This window comes from Pelodiscus sinensis, chromosome 4 (assembly GCF_052426305.1).
Source record: "Pelodiscus sinensis isolate ZL-2025 chromosome 4, ASM5242630v1, whole genome shotgun sequence".
Taxonomy (NCBI): Eukaryota; Metazoa; Chordata; order Testudines; family Trionychidae; genus Pelodiscus; species Pelodiscus sinensis.
In genome coordinates, this window is record NC_143055.1 from 61,166,534 (window position 1) to 61,191,094 (window position 24,561).

The window sequence follows — 24,561 nt, forward strand, 5'->3', positions numbered from 1 at the left end:
CCTCAAATGGGCAACACTTGTCCCTCGGAGTGTATTTATTATTGCTACTGTGCTTTATAATAAGTGCTGAGTTTTCAGAGGTGTTCCTGCTTGTGAAGGATGAAGCAGAAAAGGACTCGAATGGGTAGGCTACCAAATAGAATAAATGCAGTTGTGTTGGTTTCTGGAAGGATGCAATGATGTAGTTGTAGTTTACGAGTGACACTAGTAGCAATGAAAAATAATTTTAGAAGATTGGAAGGTCCTGTCTTCAAGCATATTGCAGGTAATTGTTCTGTAGGTTTAAGTCAGGATTGCTCAACGTGTGGCTCCAAGGCCAGCTAAAGCCCACAGAGTCCTAAAACATAGTCTACAGTCCTGTCCTTGTGACTGCAGGACAAGGACAAAGATGATCAGAGGCAAATTTTTATTGCTGACAAACTTAATGAAGCAATTTCTCTTTGCTTCGCAAAACTACATATTCAAGCCAACATTATGACTATGTGAGCTTATTTTAGAGTATGTGCATTCATAAGTGCACCTATGCCTCCTGAAAAGTTGTTAATATGGTCCCTTCTGGGACTTCAGGATTAGGTGACTCAGTACTTATTTACACTGGGAAATTGGCCAGCACAGCTATTCTAAAATGGAAACTCTATTTCACTATAAATGTGATCTTATTCAGAAATAGTTACTCCACTCAAAGTTATTCCAGAATAGCCTTCTTGCATAAATAAGGCTTTCAAGTCTCAAAAGATGCTTTTAGAAGCAGAGGCTAGTTTTCACTATCTGGCTTTTTAGAAATGAGTGAATAACTACTTATTTGATAAAGAAATATATTTATGTGAGGTTGCATTGCTAAAAGTATGTTTATGTGAAAATTCAGAGCCACACTATCGATCCTAACAGTTTAACAGTTTCTATACAGAAGTGACAGACAGTACTGAGAGTTTATAGCCCTTTCCTAATAATGTAATGCTACAATGCTGGAAGTAGCAATCATTTTGGTGACTGTTTCTGTTTTGCATGCTTTCTAATTTATTCACAGAACATTCAAAATTAAGGGTACTTGTTTTTTCAAAGCAAATTTCAAACTAAGATGATCCACTGTGTTCTTTTAAGCATTTTTGTTGGAATGAGAATTGGTTTAATCACACCTGACTTCAAGTTGTTTAAGTTTTATGTAGGAATATTATCAGGTCAGTTGCAGGCATGCCACTAATGGGATGGACTGCTCAAAAGTACTGATAGCCTTTAATCACTAAGTCACTGATTGAAATTCAGCCCAGCACAATAATAATAAAAAAAAAGTGCTTCCAGACAATGGTTATTCAACAGATTGTGTGAAATGAGTTTGGGGGTTTCAGTCCAACTTCCAGTGGACAACTATCTAGATAACAATACTTTACCACAAATAGCAAACTGTAATGAGTAGGGATAGTAACAAACTCTGACCATTGCAGCCCATTCCTACAGATCAGGGTGAAGACACATTGGCAGTTTCAACAGTGGCTGAATCTCGAGCCTGGGACAGAACAGCTGGGCTGCCAGGTAGGTCCCTGCAGGACCAACCCGGCAGCACCCCAGCTGCTCTACCCCAGGGTCCACAACAAAAGCCTGGTCTGCTGGGGGGGGGGGGGGAGCGCACTAGCTACGCCCCCCCGCCCCAGCAGACCAGGGACACGGGGAGCAAAGCAGCAGCGGCGGCGGGGTGCCGCGCCTCTGAGGCTCTCTGAGGCTTTGCTCTGGCAAAGCTGGGGAGGCGCGGGACTCCGCTGCCACTGCGGCTTTGCTCCCGGTGTCCCTGGTCTGCTGGAGACGGTCTCCAGCAGACCAGGGACATCGGGAGCAAAGCCGCAGCGGCGGCGGAGTCCCGCGCCTCCCCGGCTTTGCCAGAGCAAAGCCTCAAAGGCGCGGGACCCCTCCGCCTCCCCGGCTTTGCTCCAGGTGTCCCTGGTCTGCTGGAGACGGTCCCCAGCAGACCAGGGGCACCCGGAGCAGCTTTTCTTGCCCCGGAGGTCGAGGTGGCGGGACCGCTGCGCTCTGGGCAGTCCCGCTGCCTGCGAGCTCCGGGGCGAGAAAGCCCCGTTCGTAAGTGCGGATCCGACATAAGTCGGATCCCCGTAACTCGGGGACAGCCTGTATGTCTTTTACCCTGCCAGCCACTGTAGCCAGACAGGAACCCCCCCTGTAACATCCATTTTTGCTTGCATGGAGCATGCAGGGCTCACAGAACAGAAGGCCCAGGCTGCTGTGACCGTGAATGGCTGTAAACAGAGATATGCCAATTGCTGACCAAGAGGCTGCCAAAGAGTGCCCTTGACTCAAACCCATATTGATACGAACACACAGCCGTCCGCGGGGGGAGGAATCTCTCACCCAGTAAAAAAAAATGTCTAGTACTCACAATTTAGTTATCTCTCTTGCAAGTGTAAATTAACTTGAAACTTGCTTGTAAGAACTGGCGCCACAAAACGGACCAGTACAATTTGGCCTCTTAGATAAGAAAGAGGAAACGGGCCCCCAGGGGTATAAAGATGGGTCCAACAGCACATTTACTCTGAGTGTCAATTTACCATCTATCTGCTGGTCGGGTTAGGTGTTTGATCTCCCGAGGTTCCAAGGGGACACCCACCTCGTATTCGTCTTTCCTAGGAATTGAGAGACCGGCCCTGGCCTGACACGCTGGAGTCGAGAGGCACAGAAAGGGGTAAAAATGGTACCTGTATGTGTCCTTTGTCTTAAGTGTACACATAGACTTAGAGCTCTTTAAAGATTAAGCTGTCACTTGGTACCATTATTTCTATTTTCTATCTTTACCTTTTTCCTGTAACCATTTTTAAGATCTCTCTATATATATTTGCTAACAGTTAAGAAAGAGAGCAATAGCCATTGTAACCATATGATTTATAAGTCTTTTTAATAAACCTGTAACTGTTTAAGTTTTAACCTGACTCCTTCAGTTGCTGTAACAGAACTAAGCACAATTTAAAAGAACTTCAGCTGGTCATAAAGGACAGGTATAGGAAGAGCTTGGGCGTTTGGATTTGTGTCACTCCTAAGTGACAGGTCCGCTGGGGCGTCTGTTGGCCTGCTGGCTACCCTCTGCGATGGGACCCCGGTCCTAGCAGTAAAGACACGGACGTTAAACCTTTTCTCAGAAGCATACACACACACACTGCCCTGACCGTTGGCTGACAGCCACCCTTCCCAATTACCAGGAAGGAAGAGCCTGTGCCACTGGAAAATATGCCTCAGGTAAGCTGTCAATGCCCATCTTGTTGCTGAGTCTCTGACTTACTAAATTCACTTTTGTCCTAGATTAATGCTTTACTTTACAAAAATCAAGCAGTTATTATAAAGAAATATGTTTCTACTCTGTCCTTGTTTACTGTTCTTTGCGTGTGGAATGCATAGTATGCTAACAGATAAAAGACAGAAGATGCCAGTATTACATGGTCCACATGGCCCAGAAGAAGGAAAAAAAAAAAACTCACAAGATGCTGGTCAGACCATCAGGACACAACGATGACTGAAGAAGGGCAGATTGATAACCCTAAAGAATAGGCATACAGCACCAAAGGCAACATAAACAGATAAAGGCAAAACCAGATACAGTAAACTTCCAATAATCCAGCACCTTTAGGACACAGAGGGTGCCGGATTATCAGATGTGATGGACTATCAGAAGGGGGGACTATGAGGGATCTGGGGTGGGGAGGGGGAAGGATGCCACCCCAGTCCCTTCATAGCCCTCCCTTCCGATAGTCCGGCTCTGCCCCAGGCGTCCCTGATTCAGCCGCTTCTGGTCAGTTTCAGCAGGACCTTGGGGCTGCAGGACCAATCCGGCAGTACCCCAGCTGCTCTGCCCCCAGCTTCCCCGATTCAGCTGCTGGTCAGTTTCAGCAGCGGCTCAATCGGGGAAGCCGGGTACAGAGCAGCTCCAATTGTCCGGCTGCCCGGAGCACTTCCGGATTCCTGATGGTGCCAGACCATCAGGAGTGCCGGAGCATTGGATGCCGGACCAATGGAATTTTACTGTATGTGGAAACTGCCACAACAACCATTAAGATGCTGATGAAGGATAATGATGGAAAACCTCTGGTGATGATGATGGGCTAAAATACCATTTAAGGATTGATGGAGTACAGCATGACACTGAAAAAGCAATAGACTTCCAACTACCAAATGGGAACTTACAACTATAAAAATAAAGTGTATTGCCATGGCTCTTTAGGTTCATCATTCAAAACTTCAGAGCATCAGATTGTGACCGACAGAACTCAGCTCCCCCACTTGTGTTCAATCTAACTAGCCATTAGATCAGTGGTGGGCAAAAGGGCCTCCGCGGGCTGGATCGGGCCCACAGAAACCCTGCCGCTCCCCCGCCCCTAAGCCGATCGGGCCTGGGCATGGGGGAGCGTGTGAAACTTCCTCCCACCCTCCAAGAAGAACACTGCACTTCAAAGTGCTACGCGCTCCTCTCAGGGCGGGAGGAGACGTCACGTGCTCCCCCATCCCCAAGCCCTGATTAGCCTGGGAGCAGGAGGAGCACACAAAATGTCCTCCGCCCTCCCTCCCCCCCAGCCCTGTGAGGACACTCACGTAGGGCGGGAGCAGGGCGAAGGAAGCTGATTGGCCTGGGGGAGTGCACAAAGCCTCCTCCCACCCTGCGAGGAGCGCATAACACTTTGAAGTGCTGCATGCTCCTTGCAGGGCAGAGGTAGGGTGGGAGGAGGCTTAGGTTGCTCTGCCTGCTCCCAGGCCAATCAGGGCCTCGGGGCAGGGGAGCTGCGTGAAGCTTCCTTCGCCCTGATTGGCCTGGGGGCAGGAGGAACACCTGAAGCCTCCTCCCGCCCTGCGTGGAGCATATGGCAGGGCGCAGCACAAGGAAGGGTGTGGGTGCCTAGTGTGTGTGGGGGGGGGGGGGTAAAGGGACTGTGGATGGGGTAACCCAGAAGCATCCTGGCCCTACCCTTTCTGGTTTAGGCCCCGTCCCTTCTGGGCAGCCCAGGGGCATTTTAAAACTTTTTTAAGTGGTCCCCAGCCAAAAATTATTGCGCATCCCTGCATTAGATTGACTTGAGCCATGATAGACTGGTAACTGTAAGATCTGAAGCATCTGTGTGTGCATGTGTAAATGAACCCATATACTGATTTTTGAAGCTATGTTTCCAATTCACTCAGCATATTGCCTTTTCCCCTGAAAAAGATCCCGTTTGCCTCATATTTGCATAACAGAGCCATCTCTCCCCAAGGGTGAGAGGGGCTCACATTCATCACACATATGAGGAAGGGACCCAGAATGGTAGTGTTGGGAAGAGGCATAGCTGCCTAACAAGCGCATTGCAGGGGCTCAAGACTGCTGCAGAGATGCCTCTCCCTCAACACAGAGCACCACACCGGGACTGATGGCATGAATCAAAATATAATGTTTACAAAAGGTAAGGACTGAAGTTCCAATACCAGCTCTGAATATCTCGGACTCTGGAACTGGGGGAGGGGAAGGTGTCTTCCATCAATACTCTAATTTCTCCAATCCTGCGGACTGACATGATAGCTACTAGAAAAGCTGTCCACACAGATAAGTGAACTAAGGAGCAGGTTTATTCACATGGAGGTCCCATAAAGACATCTAAGTAGCAGGCTGAGATCAGGAGTCAAACAGGATCATTGACTTGGTAATCTTCTTTGTTTTTAAGACTATGATCTAATTCCTGTGTCCTAAAAAACTAGGTTGAGTGTAGGTAGTTCTCTATAGTAGTAGCCACTATAGTGGTGCTTCAGAACAGGTTGCACACCACAGACCTAGAGGATAACCTGGTGATAACTAATAGCCACAGTACATTTGTCAAGAACAAATCATGCCAAACCAACCTAATTTGTGATGTTATTGGCCTAGTTAGTGGATGGGAGGAAAGCAGGAGATGTGATTCATCTCAATTATGGTAAGACTTCTACATTCTCATAAGCAAACCAGGAAAATGTGGTCTAGATTAAAGTATTATATGCGGAGTGCATAACTTGTGTCAAGACTATAAACTCAAGAGTAGTTATTTGACCAACTGTTCCTTGTTAAACTGGGAGAATATATCTACTGGAGTCATATTAGAGGCAGCAAGGGATGTATGTGGGAACAGGAGCTGCTCTTTAACAAATAACCAGTCTTAACATCTTTAGTATGATTAGATACATTAAGGCCCATTATAAAGATGACAGTTATCAACTGTTTTTCAGGTCCACAGTTGGTAGGACAAGATGCAATGGGCTTAATCTGTAGCAAAGGAAATTTAAATTAGAGAATAGGAAAAACTCTCTTACTTTTAGGGTAGCTAAGGGTATGCCTACACTGAAAACACTACTGTGGAACACCTTCACCATTACAACTGTACAGCTCCAGTACTTTGGTATAGTCACTACACATGCCAACATGAGGGCTTCTCTGTCAGCATAGGTAATCCACCTCTCCAAGAGGCAGTAGCTAGGTCAAAAGGAGAATTATTTTCGACTGCTTGATTCAGCTCTGTCTACACCAGGGGTGGGATGGGCATTAGAGGTTTATGTAGCTTTGTCTCAAAGGTATGGTTTTCCACACCACTAAGACACAACTACACTGATGTAAATTTCTAGTGTAGACCAGGTCTAAGTGTGGAATCCCTTTTTAATAATGTATTAGACAAACACCTGCCAGGAACAATCTAGGTTTATTTGGTCTTGCCTCTGGGCAGAGGGATGGACCAGATGGCTTGTCCAGCTCTATGTTTCTATGATAGCTAGCTGGCCAACAACATGGTCATTTGTTTCTTTGCAAAGTTATGAAGCCAATTTATGGCAAAAGAAATACATAACATATACTAGTGGCACAACTAAATATAAGCAAAATATATCCCTAGATATATTTTAATTTTAATAGCTTTTCTGGGTCTAAAAAGTGTTCACATTACACCAGACTTCTCAGAGAATATGCGGGGGAAGAAGAAAGGAAGGAACAAAACAAAACAAAAACAAAACAAAACAACATTGCTTAGATAAGAAACCCTTTCCCTTACTTTTTTTAGTCTTAAGTTCACTTATTTAATCATGACAAAAATGCAGAATCCATAATATTGCAAAATATGTGCTTCAGAGACAAAGTCTGAATGTAGGATCATTTTATACCAATTAAAATTAACCTGACAAATTGTTTTTAGCTCCATTTGGCAAAGCCACTTGCACACTGTAAATGTAATCAATTTTTCTAAGAAATCTTTATTAAAAATCTATACACTTCAATTATAAGTGTGAAAGTAGAAAGAATTATACTGTAAGAAAAAGATGAATTGTGCTGTAATAACTGAATAAGTTGAAGGAATTCTGTTTGTCTTTTTAAGAGAAAGAAGAAAAGTATGTTAATGTTGATTGTAGGTATGCAGATCAAGGTGCTAGCCAATTTGGGCCTGAGTTTAACAGGAAAAGAAACATTAAGTGTTAGGAAACAATTCCAGATAATCAGGGAGATATAGCCAGGAGATTGCTGTGTGCTTAATATTGAAATGAAGAGTACTTGAGTAGCCTCACACTAATTATGTGAAGTTTTGCCCCCCTTTTAATCCTGTTAATTTTGGCTTCCTTTTGACTGTATAAAATCAAGGGGTTTGAACCTTGTAGGGTACTCACATTTTCTCCATGCATTTTAGCAAAGCTTTGCTGAAATAAACAGAGCAGTCTGCCAAATCTGTGAGTCCTGTCTGACTTTGACAATTTGGAGGTTCTACTGAGATGGCAACCGTCTTCGCTGAAGCTGTGTGATCCCTGACTGTCTTGCAGGACTACCGTGGCAGCCGGCACCTGGGCATTTAGCCCGAGCGGTCCTCCGCCAGAACGGAAAGGTGCACAGCCACAGCGAAGTCTACGCCATCGAACCTGTTGGTTCCTGCTCTGTTCTGGTAGGGATCCCGGGATCTAACATCAGGACTCTGGTCAGGTAATTATTTTGTCCGGACTGAGGACTGTCTTGTCTCTGTGTCTATCCGTCTTCCCTGTGGTGTGAGTGAGTCTGGGAGCCATCCCTGTCCAGGGACTGGCCGACCAAGGGGCTCCTGTCCCCGCGGTCTGTGTGACTGGAATCTGCACAATCGCAGCCGCACCGCACCTTGGATAAAATCCTTGGAGTGAACGCAAGGGCGATTGAGGCAGTAGCCTGTGGGCTTCTTTTGTGTGTTGCACCGGGCACCGCTCTGACGAACCCGAATTTCCTCCTGGTGTGATTGGTGTATGAAGTCCTCCTGTATGGGTAACCAGACGTCTAAGCAAGGGCAGTTCCCTAAAGGGACCCTGGCTCAGTTTATATATTTTAGAAAGGGTCCGGACTCCTGTAAATTTCTGGAAAAATGATCTAGATTGACTCTGGGGGGATCCCAAAACTCAGTGGCCACTGTTAGGATCTTGGAACAAAGACCAAGTGGATGTCTTAAAAGACAAACTTGGCCTTCCCAAAAACTAAATTGGCTAGAGGAGAGGTAGATAGCTTCATGCAGTGGTGGGACGAGGCAAATCTTAAATGAACTGAATCGAAGCTCGCCTCCCTTAAAAATTCTAATTATAAGAAAAAAAAGCTTTATTGGAAACCTCCTCTCCCACCACCAGACCAAGCGCTTCCCTTTACCCCGTCCTCCAAGAAGACTCAGACCGGTCCCACTTGAAGCTATAAACCCTGGACCCACACGGAGCTCCACTCGATTTTAAAAGGTTTTCCAAAGCCCCAGGAAAACCCTACCAAATTTGCAGAGGAATTTTGCTAGTGTGCAATGCCTATGAACCCTCTGAAGCAGACCTCCTGCAACTGTGTAAGCTACTTATAACCCCGTAAACAGCAACAAAGAAAAAAAACCCGGGCAACTATCACACAGACTGACTGATGGTTTTTGTTTGTTTGGTTGGTTTTTTTTGGGGTACAGCAACCAGGTAAAAATGGACAGGGCGCCCTGGCACATGCGTTTGTTAATAGCCTCTTATCTGCTATTAGCAGTATGTTAAAGCAAATAAGTGTTGGATGGGAGGCCAAGACCATGGACAAATTGCAAGCAGTGGCAGAGCATTGCCACTGCACTCTAAAAGGAAAGAGAAGCAGTCCTCACAAAGGTTGATAGCTCTGAAAATACAGCATTATTCAGGGCAGGGCAGACAGTACTGGGAATGGGGAGGGTACCAAGAATGGGGATAAGGTCACAGAAGGGGTCGTGGCACCGGGTTTTTGGGATTTAGAGGTTTCAGCTCCGGTCATATCCACCCTGTGGGAACAAGGCATTATTGTCCCCTGTTCCAGCCCCTGTAACACCCCTATCCTCCCAGTTCGAAAAGCTGATGGTAAATCATGGCGGTTTGTTCAAGCTATTAACTGCATTGTTGTACCCACCTTTCCTGTAATCCCTAACCCAGCAACTATTCTGGCTTCTATCCTGCCAGATGCAACTCATTTTACTGTTATTGATCTGTGTTCTACTTTCTTTTCTGTCCCGGTTCACCCTAAGTTCCAGTATCTTTTTGCCTTTTCTTACAAGGAGCAGCAGTATGCTTCCCAAGGGGTACACAGAAAGCCCGTCTTACTTTTCCCAAGCATTAGCCAAAGACCTTGTTAACCTGGTCTTCCCCTCTGGGTCCACATTGGTCCAATGTGTAAATGATCTACTCCTCTATTCCCCTTCATTATCTGCCTCAGAAACTGACTCTTTAGTGCTTCTCACTGCCCCCCCCCCCACCTTAGGGTTACCTGTCTACTGTAAGCCCTTTACCCTTTTCTGCCACGAGCAATCTGGTTGTGCACTTAGGGTTCTTACTCAGGAGCATGGTGGCAAAAATCGTCCAGTAGCTTATTTCTCTGCCACCTTGGATCCTGTTGCCCAAGGTCTACCCCCGTCTGCGGGCTGTGGCTGCCGCGGCACGCCTAATTGAAATGTCTGAGTCCCTTGTCTTCCGCTCTCCTGTTTCTCTCATGGTCCCTCACTCTATAGAAACTCTCCTGCTACAAGGTAATACAGCTCACCTTTCCTCCGCCCGCCTCACTTTTACTGCTTTCGGCTTCGCATATCACCATAAAGCGCTGTTCTCAACTGAACCCTGCCACTCTCCTTCCTCTGTCTAATGACGGTGAACCCCACGACTGCCTTGCAACTGTCTCTGCTGTCACCGTCCCGCGCCCTGACCTTTCTGATGTCCCTGTCTCTAACTCCGACCTTGTGTTATTCACTGACGGTTCCTGCTTTAGAGATAGCCAAGGTCGTCTCCTCGCAGGATACGCTGTGGTATCACTCTCTGAAACCCTAGAAGCTGTGCCTTTACCTTCTGTGACTTCAGCACAAGTTGCTGAACTAGTTGCCCTAGCCCGCGCTTGCTTTCTGGCTGAGGGACGCTCCACCACCATTTATACTGATTCTCGATATGCTTTTGGGGTTGTACATGACTTTGGCACCCTCTGGCAAGCTCGGGGTTTCCTTACCTCTGCTGGTACCCCTATCAAGAATGGCCCCTACATTGCTGCTCTCCTGTATGCAGTTTTACTCCCATCTGCATTAGCTATTGTTAAGTGCCCTGGTCACTCCACAGCAGATACTGATGTTGCTAAGGGTAATGCTGCCATAGAACCTTCCCCCGGTGCGTTTCTCGGTTCCCTTTCTGTTTCTGTACCACCGCCGTCCCTTTCTGACCTCACCCTGCTCCAAGACTCTGCCCCAGAAGCAGAAAAAGACTCCTGGGTCGCCCAGGGTTGCTCTCTACACCCTGATTCCCTTTGACGCTCGCCTAGTGGTGCCTTTGTGGCCCCCTTTTCGCTCTACCCAGCTCTGGCCGCCCTGCTACACGGCGTTTCGCATGTCGGAAAGGAGGGGATGGTCTCTGCTGTAACTAAGGCAGGATGGTGAGCCCCACATTTCAGCTCTTTTGCAGCTCGCCACTGTGCCACCTGTACCACTTGCCAAAGCTACAATGTTGGCAAACCTGTAAAGGTAGCTCATGGGTTCTGGGGCCTGCCCCAAGCACCGTTCTTGCATTGGCAGCTTGATTTTGTACAAATGCCTAAGTGTCAACGCTATGAATTCATTCTGGTTATGGTATGCTTATTTTCGGGCTGGATTGAAGCCTTTCCTTGTCGCAAAGCTGATTCACTGTCTGTTGCCAAATGTTTGTTAAATCATATTATGCCTGCCAAAGGAATTCCTGCCACTTTGTCCAGTGACAAAGGAATTCCTGCCACTTTGTACACATTTTACTGGACAACTTGTTCAGCACCTGGATCGTGTATTACATGTCACGCACTTGCTGCACTGTCCCTACCACCCACAGAGCGCAGGTGCAGTTGAAAGACGAAATGGCATGCAAAAAAAAAAAAAAATAAGCTTGCAAAAATTTGTGACTCTACAGGGTTAAGCTGGCCAGCGGCCTTACCATTGGCCCTTATGGAAATTCGATCCACCCCATCCCAAAGACATAAATTAAGTCCTTTTGAAATTGTTATGGGGCGCCCTATGCGAACAATGACTACCATTACTCCAGTCTCAGACTTGAACTTGACTCACAGTATACTCCTACAGTACTGCAAGGGACTAATGCAAGCTGTAAGTCACTTCCATTCACAGGTTTGAGCCGCCTGGCCAACCGAACCCACCTCTGACGCCTGCCACACCCTCGAGACAGGTGATTGGGTCTACATACGACACCACCAATGAAAACACGCCTTGGAACCCCGGTGGAAGGGCCCACATCAGGTGCTGCTCACTACCCAGACGGCTGTTAAGCTATCCGGCATAGCAGCATGGATACATGCTTCTCAGTGTAAGAAGGCACCACCCCCAGCAGACCAGTCATCGCCTCAGGACCACGCAGAGTCAATTTTGACTCCAGAAGAAGACGTAGAGGAACAGCCTGCAATACCTTACAACCTAGTTCACGTAAGGGTTGCCTGAAGCAGACGACAACCAAAAGCAAGGCCCAAGAAGAAGCAGCAGTGAGCCTAGCGCCTGCTGCCTGGTGGACATAAAACCGTGACTGCGGTTCCCTCAGCTGAGGTTGTCAGAACCAAAAAGGGTCTTGCCTCCAGCATGTGCCTCTGGTGGGGCCTGTTCCTCGGCTACTGGTGTCTTAAGGTCTGGGGAATCCACAATGACAATGACAATTCTTTTATCCACCAGCAAGTATGGATCGCTCAGACCCTTAATATCTCTAATTGCTGGGTCTGCAGCCACATCCCAGCCCACTCACAAGCTGGTGTTCCTGTCTTGGCAATCCCACTTAATTCCCCAGGCCTCACCGGAGGACCTCATCCATTTAACAAGACATGGAACAGTAATGACACTTGGGAAGCAGTAGGAATAAATGTATCTAAATGGATAAGCGTGGTGGAGGGAAAAGGTCACTGGTGTTGGGTGTGTAATGGGACAGGGCTGAATCTGGGGAGGAGCAGTTGTCTTCAGCATATTGTAACCAATGGTGTATGGGATTATTCAAACAAGATTGAAAAATGGAGGACCGGGTATGGGGATATGAATTTTTTCTCAACCTGGGATCAAACAGGGAAATCACTCTCCTGCTCCCGCTACAGCCACCCTAGTGAGAACAGTACAATCTTTCAATGCCATGCAAATAACACCACTCCCCGTAAGGAGAATCACCTTGTGCCCTTCGGGGGATATTACTCCTCCTTTGTAGACACCTATATGGCAAAGGGGTGCAACCGACCCTTCCCGGCTTTGATAGGGCATCATTGGGTCTGTGGGACAAAGGCCTATACCACATTACCAGTTAACTGGTCAGGTATCTGTTATCCCGCCCAACTCTTCCCACAATTCCGAGTGTTAGAGTCCTTCCCACGAGAACGCCTCCGTAATTTTAGGCGAAAAAGAAGGGACTTGTCGGATGCCCAATGGTATGTGAATCACATAAGCCCTTTAACTTGGGAAGAGGCTATTGGTGGTTCCTTTATCCCATTTGGGGGAGTAATACATCATGCAAAAAGGCTTCTGAGGTTACAAGCAGTAGTTGAAATCATGGCAAATGAAACTGGAGAAAGTTTAAGGGCCCTGGCCAAAGAAACGGGAGCGATCAGACAAGTGGTCCTCCAAAACCGTCAGGCATTGGATATAGTGCTGGCAGCAAAAGGAGGGACCTGTGCTCTCATTGGCAATGAATGTTGTGTATATATACCAGACAACACCAATGATGTAATAGATCGCGCTAACTACTTAGAGAAGATTGCATATCTTCCTCACGAAGAGCCAAGTTCCCTGTGGAAATGGCTGAGTAACTTGTTCAATTTCTCTGGCATAGGAAACTGGTTGTTTCAGGGAGCCCTGACTATCCTATTTGGGATCTTAATGATTTTTGTAGGTTTTCAGTAAATCTCCTGTTGTATCCAAAACTGTGCAAAACATATCACACAGCTAGCTACCCCTCACCAGAGTGCTAATCTGATGATTTTAAATATCACTGATGAACAGAGAGACAAAGAACGGTTAATGCAAGGAACCCAGTAATTGTTGGTCATAGGCGAAGCTTGACCAAAAGGAGGGATTGTGAAAGTAGAAAGAATTATACTGTAAGAAAAAGATGAATTGTGCTGTAATAACTGAATAAGTTGAAGGAATTCTGTTTGTCTTTTTAAGAGAAAGAAGAAAAGTATGTTAATGTTGATTGTAGGTATGCAGATCAAGGTGCTAGCCAATTTGGGCCTGAGTTTAACAGGAAAAGAAACATTAAGTGTTAGGAAACAATTCCAGATAATCAGGGAGATATAGCCAGGAGATTGCTGTGTGCTTAATATTGAAATGAAGAGTACTTGAGTAGCCTCACACTAATTATGTGAAGTTTTGCCCCCCTTTTAATCCTGTTAATTTTGGCTTCCTTTTGACTGTATAAAATCAAGGGGTTTGAACCTTGTAGGGTACTCACATTTTCTCCATGCATTTTAGCAAAGCTTTGCTGAAATAAACAGAGCAGTCTGCCAAATCTGTGAGTCCTGTCTGACTTTGACATAAGCTATTTCAGGTGAACAGCTTGTATATTTATTTAATAACAAGAACAACTGAGGATCTTACTTACTCCAATTTTCAATAGATACACCACACTTCCAGGAAATTCGATGAAGTGAAAAACCAACACTTATGGTTTCTACGGAGAGCATAACACCAATAGTAAGATGCCAAGTTTTGCCCAAGAAAATTCCTGAGCAACAGAATCATTATACCTCTTATGTAAAAAGACAAAACTGTAGTATAACTTTTAGTGCTAATGATAACTGGGGACAGCAGGATTCATGGCTAACAGCAGTCAAGATTCAAAGCATTTAACCAAGCATAACAATTTTGGCCACATAATAATTCAGTGCCAACGCACCACGATTTTTTTTAACATTGTTAGATTGCTCTTGAAGAAAGTAGTAATTAGAAGGAAAACTGAAAACCTCCAGTACAACACATTACATGTGCATGGGAAACAAAATGCTTCATAGGACAGGAGGCATTTCAATTTTTCATGAGGTCATTGCAGATGTTTATGTTCTTGCATGCTACAAAATAACTCTGCTAAGTCTTGGTTTAAAAAAAAAAAAAGTCTTTCACAAAAGGAAATTACCTTATCTTCAGTAGATCATCTTCTATCTATAATATACAAAGGAGAATGTTTGTATGTTTGTGCTTTAGTAACTTGGACACTATAAGAGCTACCGCAACCAAACTTTGCATGGGATAACCTTTTATCCAGGAGAAGATTTTAAGGGACTGTGGAAGGGAAGATGCCTCTCCCCAGGGCTGCATGGAGCTTGGCAGTGCGGGGAGAAGCGGCTTCCCCGGGGGAAGCAGCTGGGACAGTCACTCACTACGGCCAGCAGAGGAACAAGGAAGCCGTGGGTGGGCTCGGGTGCCAACGGCAGGTGCGCGACTCCCTTCCCCCTCCCTCCACTCAGCCTCCTCACCTCAGTTATATCAACTTTCCCAATCAATGCTGGGTAACTCTAGCTAGTCATATATAAAGGAGAATGTTTGTAAGTTTATGAGCTAATAACTTGGGCACTACAAGAGTTACCGCAACCAAACTTTGCATGGGATAACCTTTCCTCCAGGAGAAGGTTTTAAGGTACATTTGGACCCAATTGGGCCCAAGCTCAAGCTGTAAAACTCAAAAAGTAACTCGCCGCACTGCGCTGCAGGGGCTGCCCCACCCACCCTAGGTTCTGTGCCCGCCGCCTGCAGCCCACAGCACCGTCTGGGACTCGCCCTCTTCCACCGGTGAGGTTACATAAGCGACCCTCTTCCACCCTCCTCCTCTTGTGCCAGCACGCAGTGCCCCAATCCCAACGCGCACAACAGCTCAGGCACCCTCCCTGCCCCCGTAGCACCTGCAGCCCCAGGCGCGAGGTGGGGTGCCCCTCCCGTGTGTAACCTCCCCTCCACCCAGGGTAGCACCCCCCTTCCTGGGGATGACACGGACCTATATTTTAATCCCTATAGAAATCAGCGCAACTTTTGTACCATTCAAAAAAAGATAATGGACTACTGTTTTTCTACATTTTGTTCCTCTGGTTTCCCGAGCAACACTGGGTAACTCCAGCTAGTATTTTTATAAAATAAATAATACTAAAATCTCACAGCTTACCAGAAGCACAGCGTAACACTAGACAGGAGCGAGTTGCACATTTTTACTCCAGGCATAGCAGTGCTATTGAAGCAATAAATTTTCAGCACCTCCTGGTTGACTCAAGTAGCACTGTTGACTGGCTCCAGAGTGAACCACAAGCAGTCCTTCATAGCAAAAATATGAAATTTAGGCACAGAGGGAAGGATATGAGGGAAGCTGTAGGGGTGGGAAATGAGAAAGATTTTAAAGAAAATACTAGAGAGATGCTATATTGTTGCTTCAGGGGGACATGAGTACTGAGAGAAAAGTATAGACTCATGGGATTATACAGGTCACCTAGGAGAAAAAAAATGTCACCTGCAGATTAAATCACTCCAATATATTACTTTGTAAGTGTAACTGGGTGGTCTGTTTACTTTTTGGACAGTGAGGCCAAAGGTCTGCAAACCCAGGGTCTGTTCTAAGGCCTATCTCTTTAAGGATAGGTGTTCCAGGAAGATTTAGCAAACTAAATTATGAATGATGGCCAGCTGTCAATCAGGGAATTATCTGTCCAGCATTATGAAGCCCTGCTCTTAAGTTTTGGGTGGAGATGGACTCCTAAAGTCAGGAGAGATCTACAGGGAGATTGTCTAGGGGGCTGGGTTTATCACACAACCCCAAGGGGGGGAGGGCTTTAGATAACCTTGTCCCAAAGGTATAGTAATATGAGCCTAGAAAGATCTGAGGTAAAAAATTCACAGGAGGCTATGAACTCTAATCATAGAGTTCCCTCTAAGATTTTCCATCCATGAGCAGAGTGCACCAATACGGAGGTCATGTGTGCTTGTTTGGATGTGTGCCATCGTGGCATCCGAGTTATTAACAAATATCTTATAAATATTTTTTAAATGTTATGGAATAAAGACTACTAAAACAAGAGATAGTTAACAAGATGCATGACCTTAAATGTTTATTTAATATGAAGTCAAATAAAAAGAAAATGAATACTGAAAAAATTTCAGTAGCCAATGACCTCTGTTTATAGACCTCTCCCAGACCCTACCCCAGCTGGGATTCCTCCTCAATTAATCTGGCTCTCCTTCCAGGGAACTATGTTAATTGGCCTTTTTGAGCTTGTGTAGGAAACACTCTCCACTGCACACCTAGACAACAGCGTATAGAATATTTCTACCCATTCGCATTGTGTCTCAGAGCTATATTTTATTTTGGGATCAGAGAGGAAAATCAATCCAGTACAATTTTAAACAGTTATTTTTATTAGATAAACTTAGAAAAAGTAGTTACATGGAATGCTTGTTCTGCACACCAGACACATAAATCAGAGCTAAAATGCTCTGATGAATTAAGGGCATATTTCCCTTAATTGTCTGATCTGATCCACTCATAAGCATTCTTCAAAGTCTAAATGACTATTAATAAAAATAATGTATAAGAAAGGTGACAAATAATATTCTTTGCTTTATGCCAGAGTGTGCAGGTCCTTGATTGTATTATTTCAGGTGATCAACTCAACTACAAGAGTTCTTATTTTTCCCTCAAAGTACTGTGTATATGCATGGAAAGGTTATCAAAGGAATTTGTGCAAAGCTTAAGCACATGCTGGATGGGTTTAATTAATTCCTTGCCGTTTCAAATTAAAAAAAGCAAGCAGACAAGAAAACAAAGGACATTTAAGGCCTGTCCTGAAACTCATTGAAGTTAATACAAATCTTTCCATTAACTTCATTGGACTTTGGTTCTGGTTCTTAAAGCTGCTATTTTAAATAAATTGTTTTGAAGTAAATTATTTAACTAAAAAGAGTGATGCATTATGGTATTTACTTCATTTTATGTCCTTTAACAAAGACATTCAAAGTATTCAGAGAACATTTTCTCTACCTTTTTGTATATATAAAAACAAGAATTGATAAAGGTTCTTGCATAGAAAGAATTTTCATGGTCCTCTTATTTAAAATAGATATTAAGTAACATTTCTATTCATGCAACCATTTACCTTGGTGGTTCTGAGCTTACAGACAACTGCTATCTGATCACTAACTCCATGTTCTTAGTTGCAAAGCCTCCGGTTGAACAAGTCTGTATTTTGTGTTATGAGTGCAATAAGCACAAGTGTAACACAAACACTAGTTACAAAGAAGCTTGAATTAATTAAATCATATTACAAAACCCTAAATTGATTATTGTTCCATAGTTATTACTGTGCTATTAAATCTCCAATCTTCACAACAGAAGGTCTATTTGGATGACAAAAACAGCTAAAGCTGCCTGACAGAAAGGAAGTGGGGATGTTTGAATTATCTATGAAGTGGAGCATGGCTCACCTCTCTTTAGAGCCACTAGGAAACCAGCAAACCAAACGACACCTAGTTTAGTCGCTTATCTTTAAGAAACGCTACAATATTGTGCAGCAGTGGTATGTGCACAAGTAGGGGGCACCTAGAATGATCTCGGAGTCATTCAATCTCAGTCTGGACCCGGCTTTTACTATAAAGGCTAAAACCCATGAAAACTTCAAGTCCTCCCCCAAGATGTTCATGCCACCATCCCCTAACACTGCCCCCGTCTGAGCCCCACTCCCCTCGCAAACCCTGCTCCATGACTCATCAATACATTTTGCTTCCCGCTTTGGGCTCCTGCCAGAACACACTTGCCTTTCCAGCCTCGGCTTTCCTAGTGGAGTGGGTACACACAGCCTGCCCCTGGAGCAGCTGGGGAAGGGCTGAAGCTGGGGCCAGGGCTGCCTGGTCACTGCCCAGCTGCTCCCAGGGTGGGGTTACATGGCAGGACACTGCGCCATGTGCCAGTTTGGAGCCAGGACCAGCGTGTTATCTTTAGTACCACAGTCCCCAGCCCCTACAGTCATCACACTGACCCGGCTGCTATTTGTAATACTGCAGTCCTCGTGTGCTAAGACTGAAGCCAGGGCTGCCCACGGTGCTATTTTTAGCACTGCAGTCCTGGCCCCAGAAGCACTCCTAGCTTCTAGGGCTGGGCCCCATGGTAATAAAAATAGTACCACGGGCTTGGGATGTAAGCGACTAGTCAACTATCTGATAAGCATAAGCTTACCGGATAGTCAAGTGGCGACTTAACTAGTCGCTCCCTCTGCCCCCTGCTGCCTCTATCAGAGAGAGGCATCAAAGGCGGGGAGCAGGAACTGGTGCTGGGGAGAGCTGTCTTAAAAGCCGGTTTCCCCCAGCACCATCTCCAGGATGCCTCCTGCTCCCCGTGCTCCCTCTATAAGAGGCAGCAGGAGGTGAATAGGGGAGGCTGCTGGGAAGCAGCCCCTGTCCACAGGGGTCCCAGCAAAGAGCTGGACCATCACTGTCCCCTCCCTGGCCAGGGTCTGTTGCTTCCAAGCAGCTCCTGTTCATGGCAGCCAGGGCTATCTGCCATGAACAGGGCTGCTGGACTCATCGTGAGCTGGGACTGAGCAGTCTTTGCTCGCACTGATCACTGTGCCTTTGCATTTTAAATGAAGTAAGAGCCCGGTGGCACAAGCCAGAACTGCTCAGTCCCAGTTTACACTGGCTCCTGGAGCTACCCCTGCAGTGGCTCTGAAGAGCGGTCCTACTGACTAATCGTATAGTCGATACAAATTGTATCGACTATACAATTAGCCAGATAACCATACTTTAACATCATTACTGTGGGCATCCCCGGCTCCAGTCCTGGCATGTGGGGCAGCCGCCCACCATGCCATTCTGCCCTGGGAGCAGTTTGTGCCAGGGGCTATGTGGCAGCTTCTGGGGTCCTGACTGCAGTACTAAAAATAGCACTGTGGCCCCAGCTGCAGTGCCAGCACATGGGACATGGCTGCATAGTGGGTGGCTGCCCTGGACTGCAGCCAGGGCCACAGTGCTATTTTTAGTACCATGGTCCAGGCTCCAGCTCTTGCAGCTGCCACACGGCCCGCCTGGGCCACAGCTCCAGCCCTGGGGAAGGAATGAATCTAGGGCCAAGGCTGCGTGGTGACTGCCCAGTTGCACCTGGGGCAGGGCAGTTGCCTGCAATGCAGTCCTGCCCCAGAGCAGTTGGGCAGCCTCTGTTCAGATCTGCTAAGAAGGTACAGAGGAATCATATTCTTAATGTGCATCCGTGCAAGCGTGCACCTTAAAGAGAACCCTGGAGGCTAGACTGGCACACAGAAACACACTCTGGAAAGGAAAGAGCAAGTTTTAGTTATGGGGCAGATAGGCAGGTGGCGGTAGGTTCCCCTTCTGCTGCAGGGACATGCAAAAAAGAGCTGCAGCAACTCCTGTTAAGAGGTGGGAGAAGGGGCTGACCAGAGGCCAGGAGAGTTGGAAGTTGAGCCCAGGAAGAGAGGGTCCCATGATACGTGAACAGCAGGACAGAACCTCAGAAAAAGGACAAGATCAGCATGGGCCTGGTGCAGAAGATTGGTATCGGTGTTTTCCTTTAGACTTTGATTACCGTTTTGTTTTTTTACACTTAGTCTTCTGGCTAAGTTACTTTGTCAATTAAACTAAGCTAAAGGCAGAAAAGAGCCATCAGAGACTGGGGAAACTGAGGCAAGGTGGCTGCAGGGCCATGCCAAAAATAAGTGTGCTCTGGGACAACGACCAATAGATATTTTCTGGTTGTCAATCTGGCAGCCAGTGACAGAGGGAAACACTTTCACCTGACATCACAGGACTCATAACTCATCCCCTAGTTATACAGCCACTTCCTCAATTTTCCTTTTTGGTGAAAATGATTTAACCCTCCCAGCCCTTGCAGGGTAACTGAAGCATCAGTTTGGCCACAACAGTTTAACAAAAAAGGCCATTCATAGCACACCTTCTCCCCAAAAACTTGTCTTTCAGGGATAAACAGTAGTTTAGGAAAAAATTCAAATTAAACTGAGGAAAAAACTTTCGGTCACTAGCTCTAACCTGACTGCATTCAGAAGAGGGGGTTTTAGAACAACAGGCTTCTGGAAAAACATTGAGCAAGCATATGGAAACAGGTGGTCTCAGACTTTAAGGCTACAAGGGATCATCATGATCATCTAGTCTGACCTGCTGCACTTTGCATGCCACAGAACCATATTTACGCACACACAAAATCAAAAAGTTGGAGAAGAACAATCAGGATTTGAATTCTGGAAACAAGATTTCAGGATTTCTCTCTTTACATTATTAGAAATAGTAAAAGCTAAAATGTCAGGATATTAATGCAGACAGCACTCCTTTGATATCCAGATCAGAGGAAAAAAGCAATACCATCACAAGCTAAAGCAAAACTTGGCCTTAATGATGGGTCTTGTAATAGTAATAATTTTTACCTTAATTACAATTTATTTTGAAGTATGAATGTTTAAAGGCTGTATCCATTCTACATTAACATTCCAGTAGATTTTGTTTAATCAGACAAAACTAAATGGCATTTTTTTTAGACGTTCAAATATTTCACAGCTCAGCTAATTGGTGAAATAAACAACTGCATGTCATGAGATGGAAGCCATAATGAATAGTTAAAAAAAATACACCTGCATTAGCTTCAGGTCGATCAATAAAAACTAAAAAACATACTATTGTACAATATTGGACACTAGGGATGCCAACGTGTAGTTGACTATATGATTAATTGATAAGCCTAGGCTTATTGGTTAATCTTGTCAACTACACGCATTCACCCCCCCACCCCCGCTGCCTCTGTATCAGAGGCAGCAAGGGGGCAGGGGGGGAGGGATGGGGAAAAACAGGAGCCAGTGCTAGGGAGAGCAGGCTTAAAAGCTTCCGTGGGAGGCAGAGCAGCATCTGTCTGTAGGGAGTTCAGACCCTGCCCCCCCATGGACAGAGGCTGCTACCACCATGCTCTGCTGCCTCTCTATCAGAGGCAGTAGCGCAGGGCAGCAGGCAGCTGGTCTGCACAGGGAACTGGTGTTTAAACTGTCTCTCTTTGTGGACCAGCTCCCTCCTAGCAACTCACACTGCTGCCTCTCATACAGATAAACTGATAAAGAACACCTGGTATTTTTGCCAGCAGGGCTCATGGTTGGCCTCGAGGAATACAAATTTAACCCCTGCAGGCCTACATATGGCTTTTTATATGTGACACGTAACTGAGTTTGTGTACCAGTCCTCTCTCAATGTCTGGTAACAGGGCTCTTAAGGATCACCGTTTCAGAGGAAAGCACTTTAAATATTTCAAGCACTAAGCTTTACAGGATCCAGCTGTTGGTGGGGATCTCAAAACAAGAACACCCATTTCAAGCAACAGGTGATTCTTTCACTGGGTCTGCCAGAAATGAAAGCCTAGAAAAGCTGACGAGTCATTGTAGACTGCATATTTCTTCACTTTCGAAGATTCCTGTGCCTCCATACCCTTCTTTCCTAGAAGCAGCTGTATTAGCACCAGACAGGTAGAGAGAGAAAAGTGATCCTATCTGCAAGGCTCCCTACTGTGGGCAAATCAGTCACAGGTGTAAGCTGGTGCCAAGGCTGGAAAAATGCAAGAGGAGCAGGGAGCCTGTTGCTATGACATTGCAGATTGAGTTTCTGCTACAGTTCAGCCAAACCCCCAGGGGCTGAACCTGCAAGAATGGAGGCAGAAGGGGAATAGAATGAGCACCTCCATTGAGCTTTACCTTCAGGCTGTGTCTAGACTGGCAAGTTTTTCCGCAAAAGCACTTGCTTTTGCGGAAAAACTTGCCAGCTGTCTACACTGGCCGCTTGAAATTCCGCAAGAACACTGACGATCTCATGTAAGATTGTCAGTGTTCTTGCGGAAATACTGTGCTGCTCCCGTTCGGGCAAAAGCCCTCATTTGCGCAAGAGGGCCAGTGTAGACAGCACAGTACTGTTTTGCGCAAAAAAGCCCCGATGGCTAAAATGGCCATCGGGGTTTTTTTGTGCAAAAGCGCATCTAGATTGGCACAGGCGCTTTTCCGCAAAAAGTGCTTTTGCGGAAAAGCGTTCGTGCCAATCTAGATGCTCTTTTCTGAAAATGCTTTTAACGGAAAACTTTCCCGTTAAAAGCATTTCTGGAAAATTATGCCAGCGTAGACGTAGCCCCAGAGTACAAGGATCAGGATTAGGGGCTACGTCTTGTCATCCCTCTTGATCCCCCTTCTGCCCACTTTTTATTCTCTTATCCCTATGGATCAATCAAGCCAGAAGCCAACCCACAAGTTGCATGTTGGCATTTCAAAGGGGCAGCATCGCACAGAGTCTGGGATCAGCTATGCAGCGCTGCCCCTTTGAAATGCTGCAGCGGCATTTCAAAGCAGCAGCGCCACACGGAGCCAGTGACTCTGGGCTCCATGCAGCACTGTCGCTTTGAAGAACCCCTTTTCCACCCCCACACTTGCTGCCTCTTAGGCAGCAGAGTGGGTAGGGGGAGGGGGAATATCCTGTCGACTATCCAATAAGCATTTGCTTCTTGGATAGTCAACTAAGCCTTAACATCCCTAATGTAGATGTATTTAGCTTCAATCATTTAGTGACACACATGAATGTACAGGACAAAGCTGTTTGTCAAAATCTAAACATGTTGGAGACGGCTTGATTTTGGCAAAGTTTTTGCAGAGAACAGGGATGCTTCTTGGAGGGCTAATAGGGAGCCTAGGATTTCAGGATGCATGGCTTCAGGGCATCTCCTGAGTTTCCAGCATGTATGGGGCCTGGGCTTCATTTCCTTTCATGGGAAATTCTGAAGTTTGTGTTAGAACTAACTGAAAAGAAACAAAACATTTCAAAGCATTAAAATCCCCCACAAAATGGAATGTGTCTCATCACCTAGCTCTAGTTTTTAGAGAATTAGGGAAGAGTTTTGGAAACTATAAATGGGAAAGAAGAAAATAAAAAGGTGGATGGAAACACACAACATCTATTTGAAAGTACAAGGCACATGGAGTGTGTGTGTGGGGAACTGCTATCAAATTCTGAACACTGCAAACAACCTACATTATTCATGTACACAAAGATGCACTGAGAAAACAAGATGTCCTAGTTTAAACCATCAAAAGTATAGAGATAGAAATGTAGCCGTGTTAGTCTGGTGTAGCTGAAACAAAATACAGGACTATGTAGCACTTTAAAGATTAACAAGATGGTTTATTAGATGATGAGCTTTCGTGGGCCAGACCCTTCCTCAGATCAAATAGTGGAAGAAAATAGTCACAACCATATATACCAAAGGATACAATTAAAAAAAAATGAACACATATGAAAAGGACAAATCACATTTCAGAACAGAAGGGGGATGCTGGGTTATTTAGGGAGCACAAAATATGGCATAAAGGGAGGTTCCAAGCAGTGCGAAGGCCAGGCATAACTCGCTCAACTCCAGAGACCCTTCCCAGCATATTATTCATAGTGGCCAAAGAAAACGCTAGGAAATTAGTCAGTTTCCTGGTGGCAACCATATACCAAAGAGTTACCTGGTTTCCTAATCTAACACAAGTTTCAGGCGTTTTGAGCATTAAAACAAGACTCAATGATTTTTAGGTATTTTGGGGATGACATCCAATTGGAATTAGTGGAGATCTTATTTCAAGTCAGATACCTGGTTTGGATGTGATTTTATTAATCTCAAAAAAATTCTTGTGCACATATTTGCTTCTGTCTACATTTAAAACTGGTATGTCTTGTACAGCCAACCCCAAAAGTAGATGAAAAGTTAACATAAGCAGACTGATACTTAATGTAATCCCATCAAATGCTGATAGTTGCCCAGTGCTATACCAAGCAATCTTAATTTCCAGTAATTTCTGCGATCAGTTCCCATGCCTCCATTCTTCTCCACATGCTAAATAAACCAAAAAACCCTCAAACCCAAGCACATTTTATATTAAAGTTCAATAATTTAATCATGGTAAAATTTTCTACTGTAATGAGGCATTACCCTGCATAACTCTTTGAAAAGCCATTCTACAAGTTAAATCTGTAACAAACTGTTACTGTTTTTTAAAAACAGTATCTGCAATTCAGAAAGTCAGAATTTACTTAACTGCTAGAGTCATGGAAGAGATGC

General features: G+C 45.4%; 1 protein-coding gene and 1 pseudogene across 1 annotated transcript in view; one reads left to right on the plus strand and one right to left on the minus strand.

Annotated features, from left to right (window-relative positions):
• Positions 1-24,561, minus strand: part of WWC2 (WW and C2 domain containing 2) — a 187,006-nt gene that overhangs the window by 88,470 nt on the left and 73,975 nt on the right. The gene's annotated exons all lie outside the window — the stretch shown is intronic.
• On the plus strand, positions 11,901-13,953 carry LOC149524521 (uncharacterized; annotated as a pseudogene).